This window comes from Lampris incognitus, unplaced genomic scaffold, assembly GCF_029633865.1.
Source record: "Lampris incognitus isolate fLamInc1 unplaced genomic scaffold, fLamInc1.hap2 scaffold_124, whole genome shotgun sequence".
NCBI lineage: Eukaryota > Metazoa > Chordata > Actinopteri > Lampriformes > Lampridae > Lampris > Lampris incognitus.
In genome coordinates, this window is record NW_026611098.1 from 227,594 (window position 1) to 239,544 (window position 11,951).

An 11,951-nucleotide genomic window follows, 5' to 3' on the forward strand; every position below is an offset into this window, starting at 1 on the left:
AAACAAGTGTGCTGCTTCCAACACTCATTGAGTGCAACCATATGCCTGACCATCGGTCAGAAATCCCGACCCCAGAAGCTGCACAGCACCACAGCCACCTGAAGTCCATCGCTCGCAGAATCCCTCGCCTGGACCCTGAAGCCCAGATCCTGATACTTCTGGGACGCCACATCCTTCAGGTTCACAAAGTCAGGGAGCAACGCAATGGTCCTCCCAGCGCCCCCTATGCCCAACGTCTAGACCTGGGTTGGGTGGTTACAGGGGACGTGTGCCTGGGTTCAGCCCACAAGCCAGCAGCTGTGACTCCCTATCGCACCAGCGTGCTCGAAAACGGAAGGCCATCTCTCCTCACTCCGTGCCCCAACCGTCTCCAGGTCAAGGAAAGGTTCCTCCTTACAGCATCAAACATGACACCCCAGTCCCTGATGACGACAAAGTGCGGCTTTCCATCGAAGATCGTCTGTTCCTGGAGTTCATGGACAGAGAGATGGTGATGGACGACACCAACAGCTGGGTGGCGCCTCTCCCATTCCGATCCCCTCGTCGACGGCTCCCTTACAATCGAGACCAAGCTCTCAGCAGACTTACCTCTCCCCGCCGCACCCTGGAAAGAAAGCCTAAGATGAAAGCCGACTTCGTCACACCTTCATGCAAAACATCTTTGATCGCGACCAGGCTGAGTTGGCCCCACCACTACCGGAGGGAAGTGAGTGCTGGTACTTACTTATCTTCAGCGTCTACCACCCTCAAAAGCCAGACAAGATCAGGGTTGTCTTCGATTCCAGCGCTCAACATCACGGCATCTCCCTGAACGATGTGCGTGCTACTTACCGGCCCGGATCTGAACAACAGCTTGCTGGGAGTCTTGCTGCGCTCCCGAAGAGAAACAGTGGCTGTCATAGCGGACATCGAGCAGATGTTTCACAGCTTCGTCGTTCGAGAAGACAACAGAGATTTCTTGTGTTTCCTGTGGTTCAACAACAACGACCCCAACCGAGAGATTGCCGAGTATCGCATGAAAGTCCACGTATTCGGCAACTCACCATCCCCAGCTGTCGCCATCTATGGACTTCACCGAGCAGCAGAACACAGCTCCAGGGAACACGGAATGGATGCCAAGCACTTAGTGGAACGCGACTTCTACGTCGACGACCGCCTCGCTCTGGCTGGGTTGCGTCCCGAGGGGCAGCCGTGAGTAGAGGGAGGAGTCGTTGGCAGCTTGACTGGAGGTGGCCACTTGCTGTGTATTTAGCATAGCAGCACACTCAGCTGCTCCCTCAACCTGTAGTGCGATGGTAATTGCTCTGGACAGCAGCAGATCGTCTTTTTCCAGCAGGAGAGTCTCACGCACCTTTGCGTTGTTGGTGTGTTCGATTAGCTGGTCGCGAACCATCTCGTCCTGAAGCGCGCCAAACTTGCATGAGCTAGCTAGCCCTCGCAAATTAGCTACGTACTGCCGCACAGACTCACCAGGCAGTTGGTGTCGCTGACGGAATATAAATCGCCGAAGGAGGGCACTCTGTGGAGCAGCGAAATGGGTGCTCATAAGTCCCACAGCTTCGTCAAAGTTTGTGACGTTCCCCAGAGTCCCGAGCACACGATGACCCTCTGCTCCCAAGCAGTGTAGCAACAGAGCCGTCTTCCTAGCCTGGCTCACGTCGTCGAGCCCTGAGGCGATGATGTAATTTTCAAAACTATGTAGCCAGCGAGTCCATGGTACCGGAGGCTCGCCAGGTAACGCCAGGAAGGGGGCAGGTGGTGGGAGAGAGATATCAGCCATCCTCGTCGCCAATATTGTATTGAGAAATCACGTCAGGACACAGCGCTGTCGCTCGACACAACCTCTACGTTGCATTCTTTATTTAGACTGACACAGCATCACAGGCAGACCCGATCAAACAACCCAGAGCCCGCAGGCATCACCAAGCGATCCCAGCACAATAGAACAGCACCAAATCAAATGCAGCACTGTCGATGTGTGCAGACATAACAAGGGGCTTACCAGCGTTTCCCATTGGAAGTAACAACCCCTTTCAGCCCGCGATTTAGCAAACACCGTTCACATGTGTCGCACCGGGCATTCATGCAGCATAAGCCTCGGTTTGTAGCTAAGAGCCGTTCACAATGTGCTGCACGAGGCCTACCTACACATGTAGCCTGAGCCTCGAATGTTGCTAGTGCTAGCTAACGTTAGCTAGTACAAGAAGTGAATCTCTTGTGCTGCTTAGCTTACGGGTGCTTAATAGTGACGAGCATAATCGTTCAATAAACATTAGGCTCACATGCATCGAAACTGACGATATTAAATGATTCCAAGTAGAAAATTCAACAAGCCAACTAGCTAGATAGCATTTGCCTTGGCGTGGGACTGACAAGCTAGCATAAGCTAACGTGAGCTAGTGAAAATTCGCACACATTAAAATGTATCTGGATGTAACGTTACATGTATATAGACATCTCCGATATCGTTATGCAAGCAGGTGAGCGGCTAACGTTAAACCGGAATTAAGCAAGCGAGACTGTGTGGCTAGCTAGAATTAGCAGGCCCCGTTTATAGAAGCTAGCAGCAGGTCTGTCTTCTAACGTCAGGCGTAGCCAATCGCTCGGTTGGTTGTCGGTGTGATAACGTGGCAATATTCGCTAACTTTTAAAAAAAAAAAAATATTCGCTAACTAAACGTTAGCTAGCTTATGCTAGCTAGTCGTTTCCTAGCCAGGCTAGCTAGCTATGAACGTATAAACTGACGTGCGATAACGTTATAATTAGCTTTAATCAGTCACTTAAAAATCACACCCGAGTGTGCCAAAATGTTACAAAAACATGTCGATATTCAATGTTTACTGGGGTTTTTCGCGCTTCGGCTCACTTCTTACCGAGAAATTGGCACTTGGCACAAGTTGGCCGTGAACTTGACTTCTCCTCAGGGCTCCAAGCAGTGAAAAGAAAAATGGCATAAAATCAAGAGATTTTGAGAACCAAAGTTTGGCTACGTCAGTAGTCACGTGACATACTGGATGGAAAAATAGTCTTTGGTTTTAAGTCAGTCAAATACATTGAACCAATGAGGCCCTGATTTCCATTGAATTAAAGTGAGTTTAATACATATATAGACCCAAAATATCATAAATACAATTATATCGGGTCCAATCAAATAAAAAACACGCTTTAATTGAATGGCAGCATATGATCACTTTTTACTGTGTGGATGCAAACAGTGAAACTTATGTAACCCCTTTTTCACTGGCGGGTGAAGTAATACTTGGGGTAGTATTGGTCGAGGATCAATGATCACACCGGGTTAGAGAACTCAGGATTAATCGTGGCTCAGTAGGCAGACGTAATAACCATACGTGGTAGTGGTGTAACCATAATAACAGTCCGGGTAGTACATAACACCTAGTGTAGTTCCAGTGGATATACATGGCATTTATATCACTACAACCAGCTGCACTGATGTTTGCTCGGGAGCTACAGACGCCTGTGGATCTGGTCTTTGGCAAGCCGCCAAACCCACCAGTACGAGTGCCGCCGGGCCAGGACTATGTAGACGCACTACAGGACCGGATGGAGGCTCCTCATCAGCTGGCTCCAGAGAATATGGCTTCTGCAGGGGAAAGGCAGAAGAGAGCCTATGATGTACGTTGCCACCGCAAAGAGTACCAGCAGGGGGACAACGTATGGGTGTATAACCCACGGCGAACGAAGGGACGGTCCCCAAAGCTGAACAGCAACTGGGAGGGGCCCTGCCTCATCCTGAAGAGGATCTCAGAGGTCATCTATAGAGTGAAGCTCCACAGCCGCCCTCGGATAGTCATCCTTCACCAAGATCGCCTCGCACCTTACTTAGTACAGACCAGGCTACCGGGGTCCAGGGAGGGGGTAAGGACACTGCTGGATCAAAGCCAACCTCCCTGGATGTCAGCAAGGAGCTACCATTAGAGCATCTTGTTTTGGGCCAGGGAGGGGGCGGGGACACTGGGTTTACAGAGCTGCCCTCCCTGGCCAGGAATGGAAACAGCGGTGACGTCGAAGTCGACGGTGGGGGCTCAGACCCAGCGGATGCAGAGCCGCCCCCGTCATCCATCAGCAGCCCGCGGCAAGGAGCAGCCCGGGATGGGAGAGGTGCTCGGCGGAAGAAACCCTCATGGTGGATGGACCCATCCACATGGGATTTGGGTTAGGCCAACGGGACGTTGGTCTTTCAAGGAAGGAGGCAGTGTGGCGAATTCAACTAGAGTGTTCCTGCTCCAAGTTCATTTGCATGTTACCCACGATGCAACTGAAATGTCGATGTTTTGGTTATGTTGTGGGCTATTGAACACGTTAAAAACGGGCATATCTGTTACAGATAGCGGGGATGCGGTGCAAGGTGATGGGGACGTTACGAGAGAAGTTGATTAGACAACATGCTATTTCCCACCATGAGGGTAAAGAGTAGGCAAATAGATAAGGTCGCTTCTGTGGCCAAGAAAAGGATCAAGCTGAGACCAAAACGAATTTGTGACTGTTATGACTAGCTTGGCTTGCGGTCATTAAAAGCTTGCTTGCTAACTCTGAAAGGTTTGCTGAGAAGTCCATTATTTGACCACGTGGAAATATCATCATGTTAATTTTATGTCAACCCATTTGGCCCCGTTACACTGGGAGGAGCCATTGCATATGAAGCCCCTGCCCCCCCCCCCAAAAAAAAACAAACAAAAACAAAACAAAAATAAAAAATGATGTCAGTCATTTATTTGCGACTGTTGTGCGGACTGTGTGTGTTGAGCAGCGACCCCCGGTACACCCTTGTTACAGTCGTTTTTGCTGACCCGGAGGTTGTACTGTCAAGCAAGCGCCACAAACAACGCGCGCGGACAGCCTGGACACGGCAGCACTGGCACATCCTACAAGATTAATAAAGTGTGAGTATTAATCATATACGTTTTGATGCAAGCTGTGCCTTGCCCCTTTAAGGAGAGGGCTTAGTGGGTATTGTGTGTGTGTGTGTGGGGGGGTAATGTAGACGCAGCCGTGTGTGTGTGTGTGTGTGTGTGTGTCTGTGTATTTTCTGTTTGTAGCCGCAGCCGCGGAGACGCTAGTTTGCCGACAAATAGGAAGGTAGCCACCGTTACCAGTGATGATTTGTATGCATCACAGGGAGGGAGGGAGGGAGGGAGGCTGCCGTGTGTTAAATGGGACTGCAGTGCAGTGCAGTGGCCGGCCCGTTCTCCACCGCGGAGTTGGTCCGGACTCTTTATGAAGTTGTTACCAGCTACGAGCCAGGCTAAGCTAAATAGACTAGCGAGACACCCACCGGAGGCTTCCAACTACGGTTCGGAGCCGCGACGCTGGAGAGGTAACAGTACTAGACGTGCTGCTGCACTAGACGTTTTGTTGTTTTGTTGTGTTAAGTTACAAGTAAAGCTGAGCGTCGCTGTGTAAGTTAGCTTTTACCTAATCAACGTTAGCCAACTTGCTAAGTAGGCTGGTGCTCTGCGTGCGCGTTTTCATTTTTGGGGTAGCATGCGGCGATAGCTTTTGTTAAAAAGCATGCTAATTTGCCCTGGGAATCAGTGGAGGCTGATGGAAGTGCCCCATTTGTATCTTAACTGTCATCTTCTTCTCTCTATAGACACTGTGGGACCTGAGCATGACCCAAACAGACCTCACCTACGATGCAGTCCCAGGTAGACCAGTATAGTATGGTCTATAATAGCAGATCATGATCCAGCTCAAGGTTATTGTAGTTCACTAAAACTGAACTAAAACCAGGTGTGAAAAGAGAAGAAAAAAAAACAAAAAAAAACGTTTCAGTTCACTGAAATAAAAATAAAACTTGACTTTAGAGGAGCAAGAAGAGGAAGCGAGTGAAGGCAGAGCCGAAGATCAAATGGTGGAAGTTGAAGAAGGAAAACTGTTGTGTGGAGTTCAGGCAGGGGTTAAGACAGGCACTGGGTGGATAGTGGAGAGTTGCCGGACGGCTGGGCAACCACTGCAGAAATAGTGAGGGAGACAGCTAGGAAGGTACTTGGTGTGTCGGCAGGACAGAGGAAGGAAGACAAGGAGACTTGGTGGTGGAGTGAGGAAGTACAGCAAAGTATACAGAAGAAGAGGTTGGCAAAGAAGAAATGGGATAGTCAGAGAGATGAAGAAAGTAGACAGGAGTACAAGGAGACACAGCGTAAAGCTAAGAGAGGTGGCAAAGGCAAAAGGCGTATGGTGAGTTGTATGACAGGTTAGACACTAAGGAAGGAGAAAAGGACTTGTACCGATTGGCTAGACAGAGGGACCGAGCTGCAAAGGATGTGCAGCAGCTTAGGGTGATGAAGGATAGAGATGGAAATGTGCTGACGAGCGAAGAGAGTGTGCTGAGAAGGTGGAAGGAGTACATTGGGGGGCTGATGAATGAAGAAAATGAGAGAGAGAGAGCAGGTTGGATGATGTGGGGATAGTGAATCAGGAAGTGCAGTGGATTAGCAAGGAGGACGTGAGGGCAGCTATGAAGAGGATGAAGAGTGGCAAGGCAGTTGGTCCTGATGACATACCTGTGGAGGCATGGAGATGTTTAGGAGAGATGGCAGTGGGGTTTTTAACTAGATTGTTTAACTCAAACTTGGAAAGGGAGAGGATGCCTGAGGAGTGGAGAAGAAGCATACCGGTACCGATTTTCAAGAACCAGGGCGATGTGCAGAACTGTAGCAACTACAGAGGTATAAAGTTGATCAGCCACAGCATGAAGATTTGGGAAAGAGTAATCGAAGCTAGGTTAAGAGGAGGAGAGGTGACGATTAGCGAGCGGCAGTATGGTTTCATGCCACGAAAGAGCACCACAGATGCGATGTTTGCTTTGAGAATGTTGATGGAGAAGTATAGAGAAGGCCAGAAGGAGTTACATTGTGTCTTTGTAGATTTAGAGAACGCATAAGCCAGGGTGCCGAGAGAGGAGATGTGGTATTGTATGAGGAAGCCGGGAGTTGCCGAGAAGTATGTAGGAGTGGTGCAGGATATGCACGTGGAAGTGTGACAGTGGCGAGGTGACAGATGGGTTCAAGGTGGAGGTGGGATTACATCAAGAATCGGCTCTGAGCCCCTTCTTGTTTGCAATGGTGATGGACAGGTTGACGGATGAGATCAGGCAGGAGTCTCCATGGACGATGATGTTCGCGGATGACATTGTGATCTGTGGCGAGAGTAGGGTGCAGGTGGAGGAGAGCCTGGAGATGTGGAGGTATGCACTGGAGGGAAGAGGAATGAAAGTCAGTAGGAGCAAGACGGAATACCTGTGTGTGAAAGAGAGGGAAGACAGTGGAATGGTCACGAGTGGAGGTGACGAAGGCATATGACTTTAAATACTTGGGGTCAACAGTCCAAAGTAACGGGGAGTGCAGGAGAGAGGTGAAGAAGAGAGTGCAGGTAGGGCGGAGAAGAGTGTCAGGAGTGATTTGCGACAGAAGGGTGCCAGCAAGAGTTAAAGGGAAGGTTTACAAGATGGTTGTGAGACCAGCTACGTTGTATGGTTTGGAGACAGTGGCACTGACGAAAAGACAGCAGGAGGCGGAGCTGGAGGTGGCAGAGTTGAAGACGCTAAGGTTTTCACTGGGAGTGACGAAGAAGCACAGGATTAGGCACTATTATATTAGAGGGACCGCTCAAGTCGGACGGTTTGGAGACAAAGCAAGAGAGGCAAGATTGAGATGGCTTGGACATGTGTGGAGGAGAGATGCTGATTATGGAGCTGCCAGGGAAGAGAAGAAGAGGAAGGCCAAAGAGGAGGTTTATGGATGTGGTGAGGGAAGACATGCAGGTGGCTGGTGTGACAGAGGAAGACGCAGAAGACAGGAAGAAATGGAAACGGATGATCCGCTGTGGCGACCCCTAACGGGAGCAGCCGAAAGTAGTAGATCTATGTCATATGTACATTATTTACAATTAGTTCATAAGTCATTCATAATTCATGTGTGATTTCGTCATTCCTAGGTTATGTGCAGCTATTTACATGCAGTTATGTAGCCTACAATTATTATTTACATGCAGTCATGTGCAGTTATTTACATATGTTATGTAGTTATGTCATAGACATGTGATAACATTTTATAATTTATGCAATGTTTATTGAAACATTCTTTCTCTGTATTGCCCCCCTATACAGTTTTACAAAAAGGTTTGAATTCTCAAAGTTCTTCAGTAAAGTTCCTCAACTTGGACTGGGACTCTGTATTTCTTTGGGATTCTTCATGTTGGCTATCTGTCCGCCTGTCTATACATGGACACAAATACGTAGGACAGAATAGGCGGTCTTCTCGTTCCCCCCCGCCATTTAAAGAAAAAAAAATTGTGTGTCTTTTTCTATCTTATCCCTCAAGGGTTAAAACCTCAACTAGGGCTTCTTGTTACCTTTCCAGGGTTCAAGTCACAACTAGGGTTACCTGGCAGAATTCGGGTTTAAGGTTAAGATTGGGGTTAAGCCAGGGGAAAGGGTACCCCCCCATCCGGCCACTCATCAGGCGCTGGCATAATAGGTGTACGTTATGTACAGTAGATTGGATGATTGTATGACCGCCTGGCCAGCAGGTGGAGCCATGGAGGCACCAATCTCAGTAATATGAGGCGCATAGATGACGTCATCATGCAGCGCAGGCGATTCTGAACGGTGGAAATAAACGAAGCACATGGTTGCATGGAGTTGAGCTCCCGAAAAATACAAGAGTTAATTAAATGCGATAAAGTGGAAACGGTTAATTTAAATGCGATAAAGTGGAAACGTTGTAGAACCAGCATCATCACAGCTCAGTACTGCACGTGTACAGCACGTGTACAGCCAGTGTATGGTCCCACAGCTGTGGTCAGCATCACGTCATTCAGCACGCTGTTGTTCAGCAAGCTGTGTGTACAGCTAGCCGTGTATCAGTCAACCAAACGACCAGCTTATGTTAGCTCATGTACAGTTTGGAAACAGCTAATGTCATCTTGTGTACAGGAGGAAATACATTGTCAACGAACATTTGTGTCATCTCGTCATTTATGGGTGGCGTTCACAACGCCGCTAAATCTCAACAATTGCGACAGATAGTAAATCTGTGTCAGTCCAAACGTTTGTAGTTCAAACGTTTACAATAGGTTAGAAATTTAAATCTGCATTCCCAAATAAATTGGAATTAACCTTGTACACTGTCCATCAAACAAGATGTTTAGATGGCGGCCACAGTCCACCACCAACGAAAGTCGCGCGACGTTTCGGTTTTATGGAACCTTCTTCAGGCGAGGGCTTAGACTTTTCACGACCGGGCGGCATCTCGGTGGCTTTCTAAGGCTCGTAAAAATCAAATTAACAATCGAAAAAATAGCCAACAATAATCCAACTCACCGAACAGCGGGCGACGTAGCTCTGTGCCGGACTCCGACGAAAAGAGAGAATGAGGCTCCGCCTCTAAATATATACTGGGAAATATGACACCACTTCCGGTAGATGTCACGCTCTCCACAAAAGGCGGCCCCCCACGCCGTTGTCACGGGAAACGTGACGCGACATCCGGCAAACGCGCGCCCTCCCCATAGACAGAAAAAAAAAGAAAGGGGGAGAAAAAAAGAAAAAAAAAGACAAAAGGGGACAGTGTGTCTTTTCCAGAGACGGGTTCGGGTTAGAGTTATAGGACCGTGTGTCCGAGGAAAGTGACGTGTTGTTGACAAAATTGGAGTTTGGAGAGAGTAGCTTGGCGACCTTCTTGGGCCAGATGGCGTAAGAGAGAGACCGAGTCACAGCTGCACTGCGTTGTGGTGGGGGCACAAAGCAGGAGGTCGTCGACGTACTGCCATAGGGTTGAGCCGCGCGTCAGCGTAAGTGTGCTAAGGCTGTCTCGAAGCGCCCCGTTGTAGATCGTGGGGCTTTCACAATAGCCCTGACACAGCCTTGTCCATGTGTAAGGCCGACCGTCAAATAGGAAGGCAAACCAGAACAGGGACGCTGAAGAAAGCGTTGGCAAGGTCCACAACGGTAAACCGCCGTGCAGAAGGGGGAACCTGAGACATAAGGGTGTAGGGATTGGGGACGCAGGGCGTGCGGGCCCTGACAGCTGCATTTACTGCCTGAAGGTCTTGAACGAACCTCCATTCAGTGGGCGTATCTTCTTCACGGGGAAGATGGGAGTGGAAACCGGGGAGGTGGGCCAAGGGACAATTATGCCCTTGACACGCAAGGCATTGAATACAGGGCAGATGCCATTAACCGCTTCCGGTTTCAAAGGGTACTGAGGTTGGTGGGGACGGAAGTCGGATTTCGGGGTAATGATGACGGGCTCACAATTACGTATGAGACCTACATCCTATTTCCCGTCAGCCCAAAGATGGGAGGGGATGTTGTGAAGCTGCGGAGCAAGTGCAGTGTGTGTGTGTGTGCCAGTGTATGGGCCTCAGTCACTGACGGTGAGGGGGCGGACAGAGCCAACATTCGTGACGTCACCGCAACGGTGGCGCTGACGTCTACCCGGTATAATTTTAGTGAGGGGGACCAGTCGCGTGAAGAGTCGGCGGGAAGCCAATCTGACGCCAGAGAAGCTTGTCGCGCGAGTGGACCCGTATCTGTCCACTGGGAACCCCGTGGTTTTACCAAGGAGACGTGCGGGACCGGCTCATCAACCGAAAACAACGCAGTTTGGTCGTTGTCTAATGTACACGTGACATGAGCGGTGCAGTGTAGGTTGTCCGCTGTCATGTAGGTCAATGCGTCCCCTGTTGTGGTATGTGAGCAAGGGAGCAGAGCCACTGTGTGTATTGGGAGGCGGTAGGAGCCCACATGTAGACCCGTAGAGGGAGGGCGGGGTTATGTGTATGCAAAAAAATATTCGCTGCTGGTAACGAAGTGATGTACAGCCCTGATGAGGTGGAAACAACAGAGATGCCCAGTTGGATCATGCCATCTCCATCCAGCAAATTAAATGGGCAGTTATCAGAAATTAAAACAGGCAATTTTGTTGATGAGCTGTCATCCAGGCAAACAAGCACACAGGAACGGATAATGGCTCCGTGACACACGTACCACTCGCAACAGTGGAGAGGACCGTTTGGCCGCTCCGTGTTAACCGTGGCCGGCCGATAGGCGGTTCTCACCACCGTTCGTGTGGCTCCCGTGTCTAACAAGAAAGGCAGCTCAGCATTTGCAAGACGCAAGGTTATCATTGGCAGTTTTCGGAAAGCTAGCTCATGAGATACATACTGTCCAACTGGGGAAGCTAACAGCAAAGCAGAGTCTTCATTGCAAATCAGTGTATTTGGTTGTGTCTGTGCATTCATACGACCTGATGTGGCAGCAGATGTGTCCAGGACCCCCACCTCCTCCTCCCGTGTCGCCTGTCAGTCCGAACTCCGGTATGAGCCTCCCCGTGGGGCCCACTGGTTGTGAGGTCCGTTGCTCCATCCTCGGCCTCTTCCGCGCCTTTGGTTGATGCCCTTGACGGAGTGGACAGTCTTCAGCCCAGTGACCGGGCTTGCCACATGTGAAGCAGCAGTCGTCACCCGGTTGGGGGCCGCTGGGCTGGGCGTGTTGTCACGGGTTCTGACATCGTGAACGGTCCCCGGGTCTGTCCTGTTGCACAGGTTAGTAGGGTGAAGGAAGCCACTGCGGCACCATGGAGGAGAGAGAGAGAGGTGCGATGTTTGTCCTGAGCCTGCCTTGCCTTCTGTTCTTCTTCCTTTTTCTGCATTTGATCGTGGGCATGATCAGCATGTCTCAGCAAGTCTTCCAGTCGTCTCTTTCCGTATCCTACGCAGTGTGTTTCTATGGCTTTCCTAACTCCGTCCTGCAGGCCGGTCAGGAAATGTTTGCAGAGGTGAGTGTTGTGGTTACACCGCCCCGACCTGCCTCCCCGGCACGTTCAAGCCACTCCCCCAGCTCGGACGTGCCGGAAACATCCGAGCGCTCGGCTCGCGCTCTGAGGAGACGAGCGCTGCACTGCACCAGGTGTTTGCCATCATCC